The 5,581-nt window shown below is 45.6% G+C and overlaps 1 protein-coding gene across 11 annotated transcripts in view; it reads right to left on the reverse strand.

The window, feature by feature from the left end:
* The window catches only part of KMT2C (lysine methyltransferase 2C), a 200,506-nt gene that overhangs the window by 177,676 nt on the left and 17,249 nt on the right, over positions 1-5,581 (reverse strand). Inside the window, exon 1 of one of the 11 annotated variants that reach the window (XM_035318878.1) lies at positions 4,769-5,060. The exons of the other annotated variants lie outside the window; for them this stretch is intronic. The gene's annotated coding sequence lies outside the window, so the exon portion shown is untranslated. Of the gene's footprint in view, positions 1-4,768; positions 5,061-5,581 lie in introns of those variants that run through there. 11 annotated transcript variants of the gene reach the window in all.

Below are 5,581 nucleotides of genomic sequence, written 5' to 3' on the forward strand. Positions count from 1 at the left end.
GGGAACAGAAAATGACAAGGGAGGAACAGAAGGGAAAAGCTGGGTAAATGCACTTGAAAAGAAAGACTACTCACAGATGAGGAACTGCACCAAGATGGATTAAGGTGAAGGAAGAAGACTGAAGACTATGCTCCTTGTCCTCAATCCTCCATCTGTCGTGAAGATTACGTGCCTGTAACTCTGGTCCCCCTTTTCTGATCACTGCAAACCTGTGATTCTTCCAAACGCGCTCTACCCTGTTTTTCTATCCATTCCTACGTGCAATCAGCCTTCCGGGAAAATATTGAAAGGCCAAAATGAAACTCTTCAAATGAGAATCATCAGCTTAGAAGTGTACTTACTGTTCAATCCAGACCTCCATGTTATGACAGTTCTCAACATACACTGACTGACAACTTCTGCCATGACTGTGACCCACCCTTTTGGACACAGCGCAGTGACAACACCTAGCACACCTTCTACTTCTTGACCCACATCAAATAACCCTTGAAATGATAATAAAATATTCTGGACACATCACCCTCCTTGACCACTCTATCTTCTTGCTTGTTCAACTCATTCTTGCTCATTATCTTCATTCTCAGGGGTGATCCAGAACTATATTGCCAAAAGCCCCTGACCCACGAAGCTCAAGATGACCAGATGACCAAAGGAAAGGTCCAACCTTTAGCCCCTCTCCCAGCTCCAGATGCAGTCTCCGTATAGGCCCACCCATCCCAATCCTTCCCTTCCATGCTCTTTGTGCTGCCGACTGTATCATACTCCCAGGCTTGGAAGAACCCTTCAAATTCTGTCAAATTTGAGATCCTTACAAGGAAGTAGATTTCTGCAGATCTGTAAGCATAAGTAAGAACTCCACTTGAGGTTTTCTGAATTTTGGAAAAAAACATAGCTCCCGTTCTGGCTGGCATAATCCCATCTCCAACAGACCCCTTACAGAATGATTATTCCACAACTGATTATTCCACTTCAGAGTTTGTCACATTTTTCTCCGTGCCATCTGATGTTAAACACTACCAGGGGCAATGGGATGAGTGAGATCCTATAAGCTGTTGGGAGCAGAAGGCTAACTAGGAACGTGCCATCATAACCTCTCTCAGGCGCTGCTCGCTGAACAAAAGCCTTCCACGTTATCTGCATTTTGGGCACGAAAATTAACAATAATTATAATAAAGATGAAAAGCAAGAAGAAAAAAAAAGGGAAAGAGAGCTCTGGAGTAACAACAACATGGAAGTGCTCTTAGGCTGAAAGCGTTCAGTTCCATCTACAAGAAACCAGCGCTGGAGCAGAATTACACCCAAGGACTGCAAGTCCTGACCAAAATAAACAAACACACACACAAGCGCGCTCTTCTTCCAAGCCCTCACCTTCTCCCAGCACCTAATTAAATAATATTGCTTAAGTATTTACCTTTCAACACTTGGTAACAAGGATGAAGACACGGCTCCAAGCATCCAACACGAACTATTTTATTTCCTGGGTTACAAAAGCACCACCAGCACCAACTACATTCACCGTGTAACATTTCCGCAGCAAATTCAGTCACCAGTGAGCCTTCACCACAGAGACAGACAGAATGATAATGTACTATGACTAACTTTTAACAGATCTTATGGAGGAGTCAAATATCCTCCATATGTGCAATATCATCTACACTTATGCCTGGCATTGCACCTCAACTCGGAGATGAAAATAAATCCTAGCAAAGCAATATATAATTGCGATCTGTTTTTTAAAAACCCGAGCTATTTTCATAGGAAAAACTAACCATGACGTTTTCGCACCCATTTTGATAAGCATTCGTAATCTAACATGTTAAATGTTTGGGGAAAAAAACTGTAAAGATCCCTCGAGTTAAAGACATTTGTTTGCAGAATATATTCCACATCCGATTACCAGACACAAAGACTTGAACACCCTTAAAAAAAACTCCTCTACCTTCAATACAACATTACTATGTTTATCTTACGCGACTTTACCGAATTTCTGTGACGTTTCCTGGTTCACCTTAGCTATCCCCGTGACACAGCAGATGCCAGGAATTACACGAAGACATCCGGTAGCTGCGATGCGACATCCCAGGATACCGCCAGTAAAGCGGAAGATGCCAAAAGGATTTCAGAGAGGAAAGGCAGAATTATAAAACCTAGCTAAAGGCCTACTGTCAACTCGTTTTTAAAGCTCTCTCTGAAAACACATTACACACTAAAGTTTCCAGAAGCCTCAGTAATTACTAAAATTGGAACAGTCCAAATAAAGTGAAAAGTATTTATCTTTCAGCTTTTAGAGTGTTTAGAGCATGCTTTTGACGGCACTCTACAGTCAGTTTCCCTTCTTTTTTGAAGGCTGAATATTTTATACTGAAATTGCGTATAAAGAACATGCTACTCCGTACTGAGTGTTTTCGACCAACACACAAAGAGCAGGAAAGCAGAGCTGCACAGCCCTAAGAACTGAGAGCAGTGATGGTAAAAAAAAAAAAAAAAAAAAAAAAAAAAAGAATACTTCCAACATTTTTAAAGAGCTGACTAAATTTCAGGCTGGAAATACAGATGCTGAGTGGCCCTTTTAGCCTGAAACAAAATCAGAAATCAATATATGGCTTCTTTTCATTTCTGCTCAGCCGTTTACCTTTAAGAGATCGTCTGCAGGCAAGTCCAATGAACAATCGCATTAAGAAAGCCTGCATGATGCAACCAATTTTTACTGGCAAGATATGTCAGTGACAATAATGCCACCTCCCCGAAAAACTCTCAGCGAACATTTCTGCCAAAATTGTGAGGGTGTTTCTGCTCGGGAAAGAACAGTACAGGGAAAAGGATGCAAGTCAACCAAATACGCAGCCTGACAAAATAACGATACCAAATTTCAGCAAGAATTGTTAAAAAATAAAAAATAAAAATAAAAAAGTTTTGGCCCTAGGACTCTTTGTGGTGAAACAGAATATTACTTATTACTTCTCATCAAACTGATAAATGTCTCTGTAAAACAGCTTACAAAGATGACATGCAAGTGAGGAAAGCAATGAGAAAGTACAGATAACTCAAGTGCCGAGCTTATTATCAAAAGCAAGGGTATTTACAAACAAGTAGTAGAGGCAGCATACACCAAACACTTTAAAATGAAACACATAGTAGTCATTAGCTAGATTAATGAATGGTTCCCATAGATGCAGCTAATCACATTAGCACTAATAAAAGCGTATCTTGTCTGTCGTCTCCGTTTGTCTTACAAGTAGTTGGTTAAAATATTTGCACCTCTCAGTCTGGAAGCTGCAGCTTTCTCCATAGCAAGCGTACTTTGTTGTGCAGGGACATCAACCCAACATCCTAACATCGTGACGATGTGCAGAAAGTACAAAACCCCTACGTGGAAGCTACAGCTCAGTAACGTTGTTTAGTTCAATACACGGTATTTTATATAATCACTGGGAATCTTTAAATGTCTGCCTAGCTGTTTCAGTTCTGCAAGAGGAGTATTAACCCACTGCTGCTTTTCTTCCTCAGATGCAAAAAAAGAAAAAATCAAGTATTCATACTTATCTTCAGTTCTTTCAAGAACTGACACTATGCCAAATAATATCCTTCTAGAAAGCCGTAAAGCTAAACAATAAAACTACACTAACTCATGAACGATTTTCAATTATGTAATGAATCCGGCTACAGCATTAACTAGTGATTCACTAGTGAACAGCTCATGGTTAGTATCCGGAGCAGATACGCCACTGGAACAGTTTTTTGGGAAAATATAAAACACCGTGCAAGTTAACTGGTTAATAGTTTGAAAGTATAAGCTTGGATTATTGTTTTTTATTTTTAATGAGCATGCTACAAAGTAATCTCAATAAAGGGAGAGCTAGGCTCTCATTTTGTCCATATCCAAAGAAAAAAAAAAACAATACTTTTTCCCTTAGTTTGTATCAAGTTTGCTGAAGCCCGCCAGCCAGTTACATAACACTCACTTTGACTTATGACCTATTTGCTCGCTGCTCATACAAAAATCATCACAATATGATGGTCTGCATATCCATTACGTGCCAGGAACATATTTTAAGAAGTGGTTTTTATTGTTGTTCTGTTGTTTTTCTTTTAGTTTAGATCTACCGATAAAGGCAGCCGGGAAAATCATCCAGCATTACCATCATCCAGCTATGCCTTGAAACCACGCAAAATTAAAATGGCACACGGTGCTTCGAAATATTGAAGAGAATTTCATCTTATCACATTTTCCATCGCTCCAAGAATTCACACCAGGAAATGAAAGTAGTCAAAAAAAAAAAAAAAAAAAAGGTAAAAACCAGAGTTGTGCTATAGGTAACCATATAAAGTCATAAATTTCAAGGAGTGTTCGTGGGTGCCCACGTCCGAGCCTGGGGGTGCCGGGTTCACCCCAAGGACCATAGGGCCCTACAGAACACCCAGCCGGGCTTTTTTGTTTGTTGTCCTCCCCCTCCCCCTGCTTTTAATGGTCGAGGATTATCTAGTGACCGTGTAACTTGAACCTACATGTACAGATCTCCGTTCGGGAGGGGGCCGGGGGTGGGTTTGGGGTTTTTTTCCCCCCGGTTTTCCCCGCCGAGCGTCGGAGGCAGGCGGTGGGGGGGCTCGGGCCAAGTTCGCAGCCGGGCTCTGCGGGTCCCCCCCGCCCCAAAACGCCGTCTCCCGGCGGCATTACAGCACCGGGTGCCGTGCAGCCAAGCCCCGTGCCTGCCCGTCCCCTTCTCTCCCCTTTAACACAAAGAAGTTGCCGGCGCCGAGCCCTACTCACCCCGGGCGAATCGCGCACCATAACCCGGCCCTCGGCAAGCGCCTCACGGAGCCCCTCAGGCAAACGGAGGGCTTGGCATAGGTGCCCAAGGGGCCGCTCCGGGGGCAGAAGTTCTCGTCAGGCTGGGTGCCGAGGGGGCTCAGCACCAAGGGGCTCAGCACCGAGGGGCCCCGGCCATGCTCCCCCTGCCGCTGCCCCGGGGGGGGGGGGGGGGGGGGGGGGAGGGAGCGGGCGGCGCCGCGGGGAGCGCCTCACAACTTGGCCTCCTCCGGGAGCCTCCCCGAGGAGGAGGAGGAGGGCGAACAGGAGGAGGAGGGGAAGGAGGGGGAAGGGAGGGGAGGGAGGAAAAAAAAAAAAAAAAAAAAAAAACTAGAGAAAGTAGATCCGACGCAGCCGGGCGCCGCCAATGTGCGGAGCGGAGCGGCGGAGAGGAGCCGGGGCCGGCTGCGCCACAGCCCGAGCAGCGCCCCCGGCGGAGGCTCCCGGAGCTGGGGCCCCTCGGCAGGCTCCCCCCCGGGGCTGGAACCGAAAGGGGAGGTCCCCCCCGGGTGCCACCAGCCCCCTTGGGTGTCACCAGCCCCCCCCGGTGCCCGCCTGCCAGCCGAGGAGTCGCACAAGGCGCCCCTCGGCCCCGCTGTGCTGGGGGATCCGCTCGAAACGCCGTGGTGCGAGCACAGGGAGCGGCTTTTTTTCCCCTTCTTCTTCCTCTTTTAACGCTCTTCAGGCTTTTAAATGCTTCTCCAGACAAATTTGAAGCGGGCTGGCTAAGAAAGTACAGCTTGATGACTGTCCATCTAAACACGGCTCTTTCCT

Source organism: Oxyura jamaicensis, chromosome 2 (genome assembly GCF_011077185.1).
Source record: "Oxyura jamaicensis isolate SHBP4307 breed ruddy duck chromosome 2, BPBGC_Ojam_1.0, whole genome shotgun sequence".
In the NCBI taxonomy this organism is placed as follows: domain Eukaryota; kingdom Metazoa; phylum Chordata; class Aves; order Anseriformes; family Anatidae; genus Oxyura; species Oxyura jamaicensis.